The sequence below is a fragment of the Accipiter gentilis genome, chromosome 22 (assembly GCF_929443795.1).
Source record: "Accipiter gentilis chromosome 22, bAccGen1.1, whole genome shotgun sequence".
Taxonomy (NCBI): domain Eukaryota; kingdom Metazoa; phylum Chordata; class Aves; order Accipitriformes; family Accipitridae; genus Astur; species Astur gentilis.
The window spans coordinates 24722777-24741710 of record NC_064901.1 but is presented as its reverse complement, the minus strand read 5'-3'; the positions used below and the strand labels follow the sequence as shown (position 1 = coordinate 24741710).

Sequence of the window (18934 nt, the reverse complement as noted above, 5' to 3'; positions counted from 1 at the left end):
TAGTTTTTAATTTACTCCCATCTGTATTGTCAAGTCATGCACAATAAAATAATTTGTATTTTCAAGCTGGGTTATTCATATGGGTATGAGTTTTATGGTCATGAACTAATTATACTTTCTAATACACTTTTTTTGCTTTTATAAATGTATTTAAGTTACCATTATTTTAAGCATATGTTTTGTTTGCTACTCCATTTGTTATTAATTATCAATAGGTTTCTAGCCAAATAATGATATATAATATTGACAATACGTGTAACAGCAGCACTAAATTTTGCTGCACTTATACTGAGTTACACAGAAGCAAGCATGAAATGTTTGCCTTTTAGGAAAAGGGCACCATTTAACATTAGTATCTCTGGGTTACTGCATCTTGATGCCTACGGAACTCCTTCAGTCCATTTTACCTGTACTACCACTCAGAACAGTAGTAGAAGCTATGGAAAAAAAAAAATTACAGAAACTTTTTCTAAGAATTAACACTGTATTAAATGCCTTTGGGGGAGGAGGAAGGAAAGGGGGTAATGGTTCTTTTAATGTTATCAGGGCTCTCTGTTTGGACTTAGATAGGATCTAATTCATCCATATGAACAATAAGAACAATTACTCAATGATTTTTGATTTAACTTTCTTGGCCAGCTCTGGGACACTGCAGAAGAAACCCAAATGTTTCTTGATTGCACATTAGATATTAAATGGTGTTATATTTTGTTCAGTGCAAAGCAGAGTGTTACTAACACAGCAAGTCAGTTACTATGTATGTTCTCTGTAATAATCTGATCTTAGGAAAATTAAAGTAGATTTTATAAAAGAATAAAGATAAAGCACACCATGGAAATGCTGTGCATGTCACTTTAATATATTCTTATACAGCAGGACTGGACTTAAGGTACATGTGTTGTATATATAGAGAGATTGGATCTAGCAATAAATGCAATTGCACAGTTAAGCTAAATGACATTTACCAGTCCTATTTAATAAGTATTTGCATAGCCTGTATCATAGGACTGCAAAGTGACCATCCATCTTCTAGTTTATTCAAGCACACTGACTTATAATCTAGCAACATAATCTTTGAAAAGGCAAATGTAAAACCAAACTACACTAATTCTTTCTTATTTGAAAGACAGGTCTGATGAAATACATGATTCACTTTATGTTAGGAGTCAACGTTTTTTTAATAGCATTCCAGGAGTTGGAAGTCCATGAGAGCCGCAGCTATCGAGATTCTTTGACAAAGGCAGACTATGTATGTAAACGTGTTCACATATAGGTTTAGTTTCTCACCCAAAGAACTGAAGTATGAGGACTTCAGTTTATACCCTCTGCTAACACAGATAATGGTGGTAGCTAATTCCCATGCCTTCTGCAATACTGGCAAGAAAGAAACTAGAAATACAAAATCCATAAAATTTAAATTGAGGATTCTTTGTCTCAGGGCATTAATACTGTGTATCTTTGTTCTTTGAAGAGAATTGGACTGTCACTTTTTGCTTTTAGTCATGGTGCTTAACAACTGTCTCTCATTTACTCAGATCTCATTCACATTTACTCAAGAAGAATGAAACTAACTAGGAATAGCAACTTACACTGTTTGGGTAAGTTTATTGATAGCATGAGGCAAAATACAATGATCTTTAAAAGGAAATTTACAGGTTTTTTAAATGGCCTTTGTAAAATTTCAGCTCTTTTAAAACATTTTTAAAATATGTAGACATTTCTACTTTGGCACCAACTTTTTGAGGGATGAGAAGTGTTCAATTTAATTTATTTTCCATCTGGTAACAGGAGCTTACTTCCTTCTAAAGACGACTGATGTACTGATCACATTTCAATGAAAGAATCTATCACTAATCAGGGCCAGCATTTTCCATTCACTCCTGTTGTATTTAGGCAATACTTGTTCCGAAGAATGTTCTAGTTTTTCACCCATATTTAGAAAATGTATTGTGTACCATGGTGAGATTGTCCGATTCCTGCCAGATACGAACAAAAAGGCAACACAACGTTAGATAATTTTAGTCATAATGATACCATTCAGAGGAATCACAGCTATGCAATGCTATGTTTTCACAGCATTCTGGAGTTGTGGTAGGATACTAATTTCTTGGCATTGCAGCTTATTTTCATTTATGGACTCAGAGGGTGAAGGGAAACCTGCCATGCTAAAATTTGAAGCAGTCCTTAAGCGTTCTACTTTCAGTCCACTGTTGCACATACACTATTACCATAATAGTGGAACAACTGTTATTACAGAAGCGGCAAATCAGACAGATTTGAAAAACTGATGAACACTGTCAGGGATTTTTGAATGAAGATTAAAGGACAGAAGTATAGGGCATAGGAGAATCATGTCTGAAGCAGATCTGCTTTGTGGAATGCAAACCAAAGCAAAATGCAAAAAAGAGTACCATCTTGTTCTCTTCATCAGCTGGATTTTATGCAGACATCTCTTAACCTAACACCCACCACAAAAATAAAGAAAAATACAGTATGTTTGGGAGATGGTGTCAATTATTTTCTTTAAATTCCTAGACAGTCATGGCTCTGACTTATGCAATTTACTCAGTTTAATAAAATATGACCTTGTAGGAGTAGCTGTTGCAAAATTCACCATAACTATCTTCTGTCCCCAATGTGAGAAATGAATTCTGACCATGTGGACAATTTCTCCTTTATCTGATTAATTAACTGTTGAGTTACCTCTATATAACTTCCATCCTTATCACTCGAGCAACATGAAATTTAAGCAATGCACGTAACTTTGATAAGGAACTCTGAATTAATGTAAACTTTTTCCAGGACTTTTAAAAGAGGATGAAGTAACGTTAAGGGGAAAAAAAAAAAACCAAACAAACTGAATAAATATGAGATCAATAAACAATTAAGCAATTCACCAAAGCTATTCAAAGCACCTTTCAAAACAAAAAGACAAAGACTCTATGTTAAACACAATTCTTAGAAGATACTTAATTTGCCAAGCAAAGGCAAGCACGCTGGTGATATCGATTTAGGTGTCTTAGTTGTGTTGTTACCTCCACAGACAGCTCTAAGGGGAAAAAAAACCAAACAAACAAAACCAAGGGGGAAAAAAAAAAAAAGAAAAAAAAAAAAAAAAAAAAAAGAAGGAACCTAGCACTATGTTTTTCCCCTACCAGACATCTGATTGAATTTCATTTTACTGAATTTGCAGTGATTCATGTATAGGAACAGTAACACTGGAAATTGTGATAGGAACCTTAAATTCAGCCAAAGATCTGCACTTGAAAAACCTTTCTCAAATAAACAGTTTTTACTCATCAGAGTACTTCTAACTCAGTAGGAGACATGCTTTCCTATGCAAACTCATGGCACCTGACAATGTGAGAAATCGAGACATCACCAAGCCCTTTGGTTGTGCTGGGAGTTTCCTAGGGGCAGGTTGGTCACAGTAAATTGTCCTTAGCTGTGAATTTCACTTTCCTCCTGAGACTCTGAATCTCTTGACCTCCGAGTCACATTTTAAAGCCCACATACTCTCCCAGGCTCTCTATCTGCTCATTTGCAGTGGAGGGAGGGGGGGAGTGTCTGCATAAGTAGAGGGTAGGTTGAAAGGAGATGACGGGATATCAGAGAATTCAGTAACGTTTCAAAAACAATACCTAACACCAGTTGCGGGCTTTATACCTTTCCATACCTGTTTGTAACGACTAGATAAGCAAATTCAACATAAGAGAAGCACAGCAAGTATTGTCATGACTAAACGCCTCCCACAAAAGTTAAGGTTAACCGCATCAGGTCCTAGCCCTTAACACAGCCAAAATTCTTACAGCCACTTGCAGACATATACATGGCAATTAGCTCTCTAGATCTTTGACACTGAATTAGTCCTAACCTTTCACTAAGATGAAGAAATCGCTTCCCTGGATTCAAGGGAAAAAGGAAATCTATATATTCATGGGGTGCTATAGAAACCTTTCATCCAGCAGTGGGAAGTGGTTCATCTACTAAGTGCACAACAAACTGACACATCAAGAAGTCAAATGGAAGCAACCAAAGTTGTGAATTACGACAAAAAGAACTTTATAGCTTTAGAGCTTGTGAACTACTGCAACATTGACAGAGTAGGTAAAAAATTTCAGTGTCCAGGGAAAAAAAGAGTTTGGACACGGTTCTTTTCAACCATTCCGGTGTATAAATTGAAAATAAATGAATAATAAAATATGTAGTATAAAACATGTAGAAACCCTGAATAGGTTTTACTCGAATAGTCCTTATTCACTTGGCTAGAACTAGAATATCAAAGCCATATTTGAATAAGCTCATGTCTGCAGGTATTTACTCTTAAGGGTAAGAATTGGCAGGCTTGTGATCTTGCTTAACTTTAAGGAAGGAATTGTTTGTTTGTTTGTTTGTTCAATTCAATTTATGCCTGAGGTAAAATAAGTCAGGAGAAAAATCACTAAGTGTCTGACTATAAAATAGTTAGTGGTATCATGCAAATGCTGGCAGATCAGGAAAAACCTTTCTTAAGGATGGAAGAATAAGAAAGAAGTTTTTGGCCTATGTCTCCAGAATCGTTTCACTAATGGAATATTTAAAGATAAAAGGTGTACATGTTCTTTTGTTTTCCTCTCTTACTCTGCACTGAAACATTATGGTTTATGTATGGTGTTACTGATTGCAATAAAAATTGTGCTTACAAAATGCCTTTTATACAAGGACCTTTCATGCAACTGAAGCCTTAACTTCACAAAACCTCTTCTGAAATCCCACTCCCACTTCTGAAATTATATTGGGTTTGATGTCTTAACTCTTACAAATAGTGAGTTCTGGCTGCATATTTAATTGTGGAAGGATCTGTCCTGCAATATGTAAAAGTAATTTCTCTTAAGTTACAGAGAGATAAAGTGGAGCAGATAGAGTCTTGTTTCAGGCAATAAGTCAGAGGCCACATGAAAATCAGAGTCAAGGAATCTCTAGGGACGACCACTACAGTACACAAGACCGTCCATTCTACCATGTCGTGGTTTAGCCCAGCCGGCAACAAAGCACCACACAGCCGCTCGCTCACCCCCCCGGCCCTGGTGGGATGAGGAGGAGAAAACAGAAAGAAACTCTCATGGGTCGAGACAAGGACAGGGAGGGATCACTCCCCAATTATGGTCACGGGCAAAAGATGGGCTCAGCTTGGGGAAGAAACAAAATCGATTTAATTTGCCACCAATCCAATCACAACAGGGATAATGGGGAGTAAAACCAAACTGTAAAACCCCTTCCCCCCACCCTCCCGCCTTCCCGCCTCAGCCCCGCTCCCGGTTCTCTCTCCCTGGGGAACAGGGGACGGGGGCTGGGGTCGGTCCCTCACCCCTTGTCTCTGCCGCTCCTTCCTCCTCAGGGGGAGGAGGACTCCGCGCTCAGCCCCTGCTCCGCCGTGGGGTGTCTCCCGTGGGAGGCAGCCCTCCACCAACTGCTCCACGGTGCGTCCCTTCCACAGGCTGCAGTCCTTCAGCCCCAGCCTGCTCCAGCGCGGGCTTCCCCACAGAGCGGCGGCCATCTTGGGGGACATCCATCCCCCTGCTCCGGCGTGGGCTCCTCTCTCCCCGGGCTGCAGGTGGGCCTCTGCTCCCCCGCTCCCCTCCACGGGCTGGGGGGGACAGCCTGCCGCCTCACCGCGGGCTGCGGGGGCATCATCCTTCTCCCCCGCTCCTCCTCCCCCTCCTTCTTCACTGACCTCGGTATCTGCACAGGGGTTTCTCTCACACCCCACTGCCCTCCTCCGCGGCAGGTCTCCCCCCTTAACTCTGCTCCCCCAGGGTCGCTACCGCCATCGCTGAGGGGCTCGGCCTGGGCCAGCGGCGGGTCCGGCTTGGGACTGGGGAAGCTTCCAGCAGCTTCTCACAGGAGCCGGCCCTGCAGCCCCTACCCCGCTACCAAAACCCCACCACACAACCCCAAAAAACACTATATTTAAATGTCTCTCCTAATTGCATTTTCCCCTTAAAAGGTATCATTTGAAATGGTAGAGGGGGAAAGATGTGATATGAGATCTGGTATTTTTTCTTGCTTTTGGGAGGTGGGAGGTAGTTTCATTACTTGTTTTGAAAAAAAATTATTCATTCTTAAACCTTTCTCAAAGCAGTTACTTTTTTACCTAGCTGCCATATAGCCAATGTTATAATTCTTCTGAAATCTGCATGACTAATGTGGAGATATCTATCCCCCTCCTACACAGAGAGATATATGGAAGCAGGTGTTTTGCTAAATATATTAAAAAATATTATTTACCTGCTATTCTTCTATAATGCAACCACCTGTGCAACAAGTCATCACTTTAATATGTCATAATGCCAAATGCACTCGAAAACTTTCAAGGGCAAACTACCCTCTTAAATACACATACATACACTTATACGAATTTCTAGTTTTAGTAGTGGAAGTAGTTCAACTCATACCAGTGAAATTAATCTGACAGCTCCTCTAGTACTTTTTTTCCTCAATATAAAACTTGCTTTAGTTTCAGTGAAGCTTCATTCTTGTCCATAGCTTCGTCTGCACAGAAAAGCTGGCAAGAACAGCATCGTATGTTGCAAGCTTTTAACTTTTCATTAAAAAGAGCTAGAGAAATGCTCAGAAACCGGCAACTGTTAGCTTTCCTCCAGTCCTCAGACACCTCTCCCAATTGCCAGTCAATGATAGTCCTAGTCTTCAGAAGACGTCTGGCACCAAAGGTGCTTTGGAACCTCTTCATGAGAAAAAGTTTCTGAACCCTGTTGCTACTGGGAGGGGACGAGCTGTTGACAGCCAACATCCATAAGGGACTCTAGTCAAGGAGTGAGGAGCAGCCCAGCCAAAGTTTAATTTTCCTAGTAAGCAAACTGAATCCACATGGCCTCTGTAGTTATTTGGCTGGTCCCACGGTAGGTCAATGGTTTGAGAAGTGGTTACATGAACCTCTGACAGGGGAATTTGGGGAAGGGACTGGGAGAGAGAAAAGAGAAAGGGACAATCCCAGACAGTGCCTGCTAGACTTAGGCCTTGTTTTCCCAACTCCCAAACGGTCACCTATTGTAATAAGTTAATGGAATGATGATGCAAAATTTTAGCTACACTTAATTCATTCCTTATCTGATTTAAAATGTAAGGAATGAAACATTGCATAAAGCGTGCACAAGAAAATGAGGGATACGTAAAAGAAGGGTGCCTCCTGAAATTACAAAAACACGGGAGGAGCTGAGAGTACAAATAAAAAGATTATATGAAAATTGCCCTAGATGATCGATTTGGTAGGATTTCAATGGTAGGGGAAGTTACTGGCTTCTGTGGATACCATAAGGGAGCAGTAAGGGACATGTAACTTCCCTCCATGAAAATCCATGACCACACTACACGGAACATAAGTGTGGAATAACGAGTGAGGATTAAGGCAGGGTATGAATTTTCAGAATGCTGATTACTACACTGACTACCAAGGCAGACATTCTTAGTCAGTATTAATGGTGCTTTTGTATAATGTAACCTAACATGCAGTAGCTATGCTAGCACTCTTAGTGCAAGCTCTGTGCAGGTTAGCATGTTACACTTGTGCCATTCACATCGTTTTCTCCCATAAGCAAGCATGTGACATCAATTAATTGATTTTTATAATCCCTACAAAATTAAGATTATCTATCCAAAGCCAGGGTACAGTAAAGGGTGCAAAAAGGAGCACAATATAGGACAGAATAGCAAGGTCAGAAGTATAACCTTGTCTCTAATCTCATCCTGAGCTTCGTAAATTTAGGAATATTTGAAAGGTCAGCAGGCTTTCTGTGGTCCCCACAGTACTGAAAAGGGGTGACTCCCTCTGCAAAGGATTCAAATTCCCACTATCTCGTATATGGCCATTTCCACCTACGTTACGAGAGCATAAAATACTCCACTTTCAATTTTGCACTGTCTGAATTCCAGCGTCACTCAGTGATAAATGACAATACAAGCCACAAGGAGAATCAGGCCTAATAAGTCTTAGTTTTCCTTTGGATACACTGACACAGTAACTCTGAACAGCATCTCATGAAGCCACCTTACTGGAAGAATGTGTCCTATTATCTCATTCAGTGACAGCCTAAACAGTAGTGAGGAGACAATTAAATTGAGTATCGAAGAATATTGTTTTACATTTTCATTAGCTGCAGTTGACACATACAGCATGGGTGGAGAGCAGTAAGTAACGGAAGGCAGGTTAAAGATGAAAAAGAAAGTATGATTGTTACAACCTGTCACTTCAAAATATGCCTCTTGCACACCGGTACTGCTGAAGCAATCACAGATGGATGCACGCACTCTGGAAGTACTAATTGGGTCAAGATCTCCTAAGACTTGCAATTTTGGTGAGTTTTTCAGAAAAGGTGAAAGAAATAAGGACTGGATATCTGAGGACATAGAATCTGCTAACAATTTATAGTTGATAGCAATTGAGTATAGTTCCCTCTGAAGGAATGCCCTTTGCTACCTCAGAGAATACTTTCTCACAGTCCAGGATCTCTCAGGCTAACTACATTCAGCTGTAACAATGAAATTGCCCACTACTCCAGGAAGGCTCTTGAATGCAGGAAACACAGTTTACGCACAAAAAATTGGCTGGGACTATGAAACACGCTATGAAACTCAAAACCAAACAGAGAAAGTTACCACCAACCTCACCTGTAAGTATGAAATATGTATCTTTAGTTTAGATTGCAATCAGTAATTTTTTCAGAAGAGTTTAGAACAAACCGTGTCGAAGAAATCAGGTGAAGAATGACTAGAAATACAAGAAGACAGCCTACTGAGATTATATATAATTGCAATCTACAGTACCAAAAGCTATTATGCAGAGATGCAGGGGCAAGCTTACTTCATTCTTCTCTGTTTTCCCAACCCAAGGACATGCATTAGCAAAAGAAGGAAACAAGTAAAAACAAGTCCACAAATGGAGTTATTTTATGAAGACAGAAAAATACATTTCCAGTCTAAAATGCTTAACAACCATCCACAGCAAGAAAAAATGTGGGCAGAGCAATGTTTAGCGGTCTGTAAGCAGAGAGAAACAGAGAAGTGTATACCAACTTTGACACCTCTATATTTAGTCCATCTCAGTCTTGGAAAGAAGCCTGGCACCAAGACTATGACAGAGGTTCATACCTGGATTCATATCTGGAAGCCTAAGCTAGAAAAAAGCTCTGAGACAATACATTCTGGCTCGTTTTATTTTAGGTGTTGAACTCCTGAATCAGCCTAAACAAACAGGCTTTTTCAGGCTAGGGGCCCAGGTTGCTGATAAGCCAGTGTTTCAGAGATACAACACCCAAAGCTTGCAAATCTCTTCACTAGGAAGTGAACTATGCAGGAGGTAGAAGCTTGATCCCACAAATAAGTTAGTGGATGGGCTACTGAGTGGACGAGTAAATGTGCACGTTGAGTATATGTTCACCCTCAGCACAGCCTTCAAAATTAATCTCCAGAAAAACATTTCAGATTTGACAAATTAACAGATTTCAAAAGACATTTTTTCCAACTCACCAGATAGAAGTCTGAGGCACTGAGATTGAGTCATAGTACTGCCACAAAAAAAGCAGACCACCCCAAAGCTTCTTGAGCTTTCTGCTAGCAATCTCAGCAGAGAGGGAATGATGGGCTGGGTAGTGAAATCCTTTGGGGTGTTCTGTGCATTGCAAGCTAGACGTGTGCCGACGACAGGATCGGAAGCTTGGTTATGAATGCCCAGGCTACATTCCTTCTACCTGCAGAATCACAGGCTGAGGGTACAGGGACCTCAGAACCATCTACTCTGCCCTTCCGAATATCACGATATACAAAACACAAGAATGTGTACTTCACAACAGTCTTCCACAAAGACATGCAATCTGTGTGCACGGACTCCAAGAGATAGAGAAAATACAAACTTCTCCAAGCAATTTTAAAAATGGTGAATTATTTTCACCATTAAAAATCTACCCTTAATTTCTAATCTGAATTTATGAGATCTCAGCTTCCAGCTATTGCTGCTGCTTAGAATTTTATTTGCTATATTAGAAAACATTTAAACATCTAATTTTTCCCTCATACACTAATCACATCAGTTCTCAAGTTTCTTTATCAGTAGACTTAAGTTTGAGCACTGAACTTTTCCCTTTTTTTCAGCACTGAGTATTTTTGTGTCTCCTTTCTTTTCAACACAATTTTCACAACACGGACAAATTGAAATGTAAACAGCATTCCAGTTTTCCCACTGACAGTATTAAAATCACTGTTCTATTTCTCTGCTTATTTATCCAATGGTACGATATAGTCTTTTTTAACACTATCACTGTGGGAACTCGTGTGGAATTTCTTGCCTGTTATGATCTCAAATCCTTTTCAGACTTACTTTTACAGATGGAAGTCCGTCATCCTGAAGGTATATCCTGTACCTGTCCTTCTTATATATAACATTTTGCATCCAATATCATCCTGCACACCTGTCTTATTTAACGTGCTGCCAATACTTACTGTTGCAAGGGAAAACTGCTCAATTCATGTGATTTAAATCACATCACTATAACCAACAACATTTAATTAACCGGCACTCACTGCCAGCTCAGGATCAGCAATACAACAGATAAACCACAATACTACATACTTACAAAATGACAATAAACACCTAAAAACTTCGAGACAGCCCTATATATTTAAACCCCCAAAGTAGTATCAGCTGAATCCTGTGTTGGATTTCCTGTTATTTTTCCTAAAATTTATATCAGACTAAATGGTCAATGATTACCAAGTTCATTGCACTTGTATCATTGGAATGTTTTCTAGATATATAGACTCTGGAGTACTCTTTGGAAAAGCATAACAGGACTGTTCATTTTAAAATATTTATCCCTAATAGATGTTTTCCATATCCTTTCACTTTCTTTTTCTTTCCATGATAAGAATTTTTAATCATGATTTTTCCAGATACAGAATAGAAATATTAGTTGAATAATTCTGTCAGTTCTGCATCACTACTGCCAATAACTCTTCATAGGATGTCTCCAATAAAAGCAGCAATAAGAACAACAACAGTCCCTCATTTCTGGTATATTCTGAGCCCACCATCCCACCTCAACATTTCTTTCCTATCAGGTCAATTGTATTCATTTTATACCGTATTTTTCATAGGGGTTGTTATCTGTTTTCCTCTTTTTTTTTTTTTTTTTTTTTTTACCTACTATATACTACTTTGTTTTGATTTTGGTTTAATTTTTAAATTTTGGCTTCATTTTCCCATGTATCAAAGACAGACTCAAAGTCAAATGTGAACTTTTTTATGATTTGTTTTTTTTCTCTGGCAAAACAATATATTCCTAGAAACTGTCCCGTTTATAGTCACAGCCTTCTGTTTATATGTTCTCTCTAGTCAATTTTTCTCATAATCTTCCTTCAGGTTTAGAAGATAGGTCTTTTGAAGCAGCATCATTGGGTGCATTTTATCTTGCATTTGCTATAGGCAATCACCAACTTCATCTTTCTTTGCCACAAAAAAAAATCTTATCTATATGATACTTTAAATCAGATGCAATACCTTTTCTGATAGGAAATTATTATCTACAGTCCTCTGCAATTCTTGATGACATTCTACTACTGCTGCATGAGATTTCCATACATATCCCCAGACCTGAAATTTCCCATTAAAAAATACAATTATTTTTTCCACATGTTATGGAAAGTTACTTAAGGACTGAGCCATCCTCTGCTATGGTTTGATTCAGTAGTCTTTAACAGTTAGCTCCAGGCCTTCACTTAATGTATATAACTCAATCTTCAGGGCCAGACTACTCAGTGAAATGTACATTACAGAAAGAGGAGTATCAACATGAACATTCACTGAAGGTGAGGTTTTTCGACCTCTTTCCAGTTCAAAAGAGAAATCCATTACGGTTTTAATTCCCTGCACCATATACAGTCAAAATTCACACGGGCGTTAAATGCAATGAAACTTATTGAAGTAGCAGGCTGTGCACTGGATATGAGCAACCTGAAAGGCTAATGGGGTCACCATCCTTCCCCTTTAGTAGCTGTGTCATCAACAACCCTAACAAAAATGAACCTCAGCTCTTTAAACGATGTAACAAATATAAAAACTTGCCTCTGGAAAAATACTCTATAACCACTTGTAGAAGAACCTGCTTGTCCAATAGGGGCTCACAAATAGAGTACCGGCAGGGAAAATTCTTGTAAAACCAAACAGCTAAGTTAAAAACCCTTAACACAACACATATGCCTGTTGGCAAAGAAGCTCATGGAATTTAATACATTTTTGTGCACTTCATTTAAAACTTGCATGCATTGAGAGACGGAAGACTATGGTTCCTTAACTTAACCCTTTTCTGTCCTTGTAGATCCTCTTCTGTAGCCTTTAAGTAGTAAACTATAACATTGTTTTGTTAAACTAATTATAACAGCTCACAATATTCAGTTACTGATGTTAATAGTCAATGCACAGAGATTACACCATTACCAAATTCTCTTAGCCATGACTTTAGAATTCAGCCCTAAAATACGACATTTTACAAAATATCTGTTTTTGTCAATCTAGCTAGAGGTTTTGCTGTGGCAGTAACAAGGGCCAGATTACTTAATTAATCCATTGATTATTACATTATACACTAATGAAAAAGAAGCATTAATACCTGGAATGTCATCAGGGACTGCAAAGGGAATATGGAGCATTTAGAAATTTAGACGTTTATGGCCTATTAATTCAAAATGGTATTTGGATCACCTTTTATGTCTGTAAATATAAATACTTATCCTACTGTTTATTTCTGGAACTAAACGAGTTTTGTGCTTCATTTCGGAGAAGGAAAAAATAAAACAAAAACACCCACAGAGCAGGATCAATCCTGCTGAAGTAATTACTAAAGCTCCAATTGAGACTAATTGCAGCAACACTGGGTTTATCTTTGCACAATGAGAGAAGAGAAGAGAAGAGAAGAGAAGAGAAGAGAAGAGAAGAGAAGAGAAGAGAAGAGAAGAGAAGAGAAGAGAAGAGAAGAGAAGAGAAGATGTAAAATGAATGAAACTGGTTGCATGGAAGAGTTACTACAGAACCGACTAGCTCATACATGTTGCAGTGCTGCATTAGAACAGAAAATTGAGCATAAGTGAATAAAAAACCCCAAACAATCCTTTTAATTAATTCTCTGCAAGACAGAATTCTCACTTATACCAGTTTACAGAGAGATTATCATCCCAGCGTCTTCCACCTGTCCACTAATGGTTGGGTTTGGAGATTAAAAAGAAAGTAAAATCTTGGTCTATAGGTGTTGAAGACCCAATAATGATGAAACTTTCATCCCCAGCTCCCTGCTTCAAATTTCAGCCAAGACAATGGAATCTGAAGACGGGATCTTCAGTAATTTGATCAGTGGGCAGTAGCACAGCGCATGAGAATTGAGGTGAGTACCTCCCACCCCCATCACAGCTGGCCTCTTTTTTTGCCATCCCAAAGATGTTGGGGCAAGTTCAAGGTACAGGAACAGAATTAGTGCCTCCTTCAGGTCTTAAGGCAGTCTCCTGCTTAAGATCATGACTGCGGTACGATGATAAGCAGTGTGGGGAACCCTGCACTGTTATTACTCATGCTGCATTCCCCTCAATAAACAGGCTCTTTATGTGCTTGGCTTCATTTCCTATGTAAAATGGCACATGAGTGAAGAGATTATTGACATGAAAGCGAAGAAAGGTTTGCAAGCAAAAATAAAATGTGCTGGAGATCTGCACTACACTAATACTTTTTAAAAATTACTACCACTGGCTTTCAGGATTAGGTCTGACCCTCAGAGCAATCATTCTTATACATACAGTGAGGGAAAAGCACCAACTCCTGGGCCTTCTAGAAGTCGTGTCACACTATACCGTCCATACGAACATGAAAGGAAACTACATCCATAGTTCTGAGGATTATTTTAATGCACAGGACCTTATGGATCCCACTCAAAAGAGATCCCTCCAGCACAAAGACCATTAATAAATACTCTGAGTTGCTGCTGCTTTGCAGACAAAAATTCATTCATTCAACTTATCTTGCTGAGATGCTTCTGAGTACGCTTTATCTAGTTGCATGTGAAACCGTTGTTGCTGGAGTTTTTTTGCTTTGTTTTGGGGTTGGTTGGTTTCCTTTTTAGTTCTCCTGGTTTCCTGGTTATATTGCTCCCCCACAGTCCTGACATAACAAGTACAAGCTCTGCAGCAAATACTATGGGAGATTTTATTCAGTGGTCTGATGCTGCCTCTCTCCCTTTCACAAGCAACAAGGGTAAATCTTGTCCTAGCACTGTGAAAACAGAATTTCAAGAGTTCTTACAGCGGTGTTAGTATTTAAATTTACAGAAGCTCTGCTATATACCTGAAATGCATTTTAATCTGCCCAAGGAATAGATTCAGTCCTGGGAAGTTCATTGTTGTTTCTAATTGTCAGCGACTGCTACACTTTGCTTGCCTGCAGCTATCCAATTAACATAGCACCACTACACAAAATATTGTAATATGCTCGATGTCCTAACAACAAAAGCCTCACACTCCACTTCTATCCAACAATTTCCCCCTAACTGGGTTTCCAACATATTCGTAAATGACAGGGAAGAACATACAGACAGACAAATGTGAACAGATAAGGCAGCCTTCAAACACCTTTTCCTATTGCTGTGCAAAGTTCTGAGGAGATACCCCTGGCTGTTGCGTGTATCGAGAGAGAGAAAAACAGAAAGGGAAGAAAAGCTCAACTCTAGAAGTGGAAAACATGTAACTTGTGCCCTGAGATATTGCTATGGCAACATTTAAACAATGAACAGAAAGCCCTGCAGGATTCTGCTCTCGCTTCCTTGGATACCAAATGTAAATCCTGATTCTCTTTTATTGTGTGCATGCACAAGCGTCTGATTTTTGCCTTTTCCTCTAACAGATAGCAAAGTATCCAGGCCCCCTACCAGGAACTACACGTTAATTCACTTCCATGTATTGCGGCTTGTGAATATGCAATTAAAACACACCACCAGCACCCTCATCTCCCCTCTTGCGTCCCCATTTCTATCCCCCAAGAGAAAAAACAACCGCGGTAGCACAGCCAAAAAATAGGTACCCTTCCTTTCTGAATAACGGCATTAAATAAACCACTCCGGAATGTCTCAAGCCAAGCCCCAACGTCTTCTGCCATTACAGAAAGCGGCGGCAGGACCCTTTCTAAGGGCAACTTCTTGCCCGCGCTGCTAGACTCGAGCACGCTGCTAGGCTGCCTTCCAAACCACTGTGGCTCTGCTGTTACTAAATCCTTCTCATCTGGGTTGTCCTGTGGGGGCAGCACTTGATAACTGAAGGAAGCTTGGTTTTCATGATGATTTTCATAGAGCAGCTGGCAAGGGGACGGATGGGAATGTAGAAGGAGGGCCCCTGCTAATAGTATCCCAAAGTCCAGTCAGCTTGACTACTCTCAAAGTGACTTGGCGGGTGCTAATTACGTTTCTTCAGAGTAATTTTCCTCCCAGGCTGCAAGCGGCACTAATTCCAGCGCCCTTCTCTCTCTCTCCTCATCCCCTCACTAGCAATCAGAAACAAAGAGATATCTCCAAGGCAAAGTGAAGGCACACTGGCAAGACGGAGATGGAGGCTCCCGCGCACTCCGTCAGTGAATATATTGCAGCTTCACTCCTGGACAGCTTGGCTTGTGAGTTTTCACCGACACCAAGCTCTCTCAAAATGTGCTAAAATCCTGCCCTGAGCCCCATTCAAAATCTTCCCATCTCACATCGCTACAGCAGGAATCTTCGTGTCAAACGGGAGACAGCTTTTTAGGTCACAAGCAAATAATTTTAAAGCCTATATGGAGGACGCCATGGCAGCACCTGGGGAATCCCTTTCTTTTCTTCCAGTTCCACACGATTGCTTGTATTGGCTCACATCTAGAGCATTCTTTCTTGGGTCTCACCCAATCTGAAAGTCCATTTTTCACTCGTCAGTGCCATCAGGCTGGGAGATACTGTGACACAAAATTTGCTGCTCCAGCAAACTGAACCTGCTCCCATTCTAGATCAGTGCAAATCATTCCTGACACGTGAAAAGACACGGAGTAGCTCCCCCCTTGCATTACTAACCTACAGTTTGCCAAGAACACCTGAAGTCTGAGGTGCGTGATCTCTGACCTTCTGGAGAACAAATGGAGCAGGACCCTTCAACACAGCTTTCTCTTTCCTTCTGTACAAGCATTTGGTGCCTAAACATACACATAATGGTTCCCCGTACAGTGCCAAAATCCCAGCTGCCTGGGGTCATTACCAAAGGGATTATCCATGGTTCGAAGAGGAGACAGCCCACAGGACCAGCATATGCTGCTGAACGATACACCTGTACTCAGGCACCTGCGAGGGAATTGGCAGAGACAGCCAGCTCTTGCCTCTGCTTGAGGAGATTTGTTGCTCTTCATTTAGCTAGATGTTGGGATTGATGGTTTTGGCCATTTATTTTAAGATCAGCCCTTTGGGCTCTGGACAAGGCCCAGCACAAATGCTGAGAAATGCTATACTCGTTCCCACTTTGAGACTGAATGAGTTAAACTCTGGGTTATTCCATGTGTCTTTTGGCTACTGTATTAAGTGAATGATTCACTGAAGTGTGAAACTGTTGCCTCTTTAGAAGCAGACACGCATCCCTAGCTTTTTAATGTTGACAAGGTTTGCCCATTTCAGCCCAAACTGGTGGCTAAATTTTCTCAGTGCTTCCTTATCACATCAAGAAAATCCTCCTGCTAGTTATTGTGCAAAATGAATGAGGCACCTATGGCAGCTTTCTATTGTCAAAAACCGGAGTTGCTCTAGCAAATTTTCTGTTTATGTGTTCACTTGACAGCAATCCAGGGAAAAGCTTGGAGATGCCTTTTCCTTAGCCAGCTTCTTTTTCCTTCAGTAATTACTGAGCAGCAGCTTAACATAAATTTAGCTGCTCTATTACTGCAACTGCTGATGTAAGTGTAGCCCACAATAGGGCACAGACTTATAATGATACATGGAGGAATGGAGAACAGAGTTTTTGCTTATTTTCAGATGCTGACAAACTTACTATCCATTTAGTGTCCCACCAGGAAACATGTGCCCAGAGAAGTAAATGAGGCTAAAGCACTTCATACTAAACCGATTTAGCTATACTGAGAAAAATGAGAGTAATTGGAGCTGGAAAGAACAAATTTTTTTCTGTGCCTGCTTCCTCCTTTTTCTAAACACACCAGCACAAAGGGTCTGATGTGTTCGCGTGGCCAAACAAAAACTCCCAGAGATCTCCTTAGGAGCAGAATTGCACCCGAAATCTTAATTCTTCACAAGTAGCCAGTGTTTAAGAGGTATCACCTCCAAACAGAAGCACATGGGACACGTCTGAGAGGCAGAAGGTCTCATTTCCATTATACCAAAAGATTCAGGACGTTTACATGAAGTAACAGTGGTGATGTGAGTGAATGAAGAAAGGGAGGGGAAAAGGAAGATGCTAATATTTATTTATGTATTTATCAAGGGAAGTTAGAGCTACGGTTTGTGTTGTTTCACACAGGAAGCTTATGAAGAGGGAAAAGCTGCCAGAAAAAAAAACATTAAAATCTGACTCTACCAACACCTCTCCCATCCCTGCCTTCTCTCCCCTCCTCCAGAATATTGCAGCTAGAGAAAAGTAAAACGAGTGGCAAAGCTAGTTCTGCACCTTGCCTGCCAAAAAATATCCGTATTCTTTCAATGGCTCATTTCATTAGCTGTTTCTCTCTCTCCTTCTCCACCAGTTTTGGCCTAATACTTTCAGCTGGAGCCTCTACATGTGCAGGCCACGGTTGAGGAGGGCAGAGGTGAGGGAGGAGAGAAGGAGAAGAAAGAAAAATAAAACTCCCTATCTACAAGCGAAGCAGTCATGCCAGGAGAGGGGACGGAAGTGACACTCTTCCCCACAGGAAAACAAGGACCTCTATTTTAAACACCATGTTATCCTCCCCTTATTCCACACCCCCACACCACATTTCTCCAAGAAGGGAGAGACATTTACTGCTCTGTTACACATCATTGCTGATCTGTGAACCCCACCATCTACAAGGCACTTTTAAATTCTTTTCGTTATCAGCATGAAAACAAAAACCTCCTACCACCACAGTATCCTCTCACTGCCTGTCAATCGAAGTAAATCTCCTTCAACTGCCATGAAAGTCCTAGGGGAGCCTGAAGGATTCACCACGAAATCACAAAGAATTTCCTAGGAGATCTGGAGGGCAGAGGGTGGCTAGTACAGCAGTTTCCTAAACTCCCCTTCAACAGAAGAATGTCCTTTCTCTGCCTGCTACTGCTTTTTCCTCGCAATGGAGTGCAAAAGGTGCCATTTCTCTCAGAGCTGCCTCCTCGAAATCCATTAAACCCCCTTGTCCTCCACCCCCCCCCACTCCCGCCAAAAGCCATCCTTCACCTCCCTGCTTGACTATAAAATTTTCCTGTTAATACACATATTGATCTGCAATGTCAGACTGGATGCCAGCATTCAGATCGGAGCCTTTCTCTATTTTAAACACTTACCAAATAAATAAATAAATGAATAAACCCCCTCTGTGCATCCAATTCTATGCAACTTGCATTCGTTCATGCAGAGTGGGCAATAAGACAGCACCCCCCCACTCACTGCAGGGGCTTCCTCGGAAGATTTCTTTGCTACTGAACATTTACAAATGCTATAGAGCCATGCAGGCAGGCGTCTGCAACATCCTACCAAGGCTGGAGTTTTACGAAGAGGAACATTTGAGCTACTGGGAGAATTCAGTTCTGTCCTCGTTGCTTCCCTTCTCCGTTCCCAACCGCCCCCTCCAGCCATTGTCAAAATCCAGTCAGATTCTTTATTCAGGTGGGGGAAAAGATGAAGGAAAGAGGGATAAGGAAGAAAGAAGAGAGGCAATGGG

At 40.6% G+C, this 18934-nt stretch overlaps 1 protein-coding gene across 8 annotated transcripts in view; it reads right to left on the bottom strand.

Moving 5' to 3' along the window:
* Nucleotides 1-18934, bottom strand: part of LRRC4C (leucine rich repeat containing 4C) — a 549191-nt gene that overhangs the window by 80897 nt on the left and 449360 nt on the right. The window lies entirely within an intron of this gene.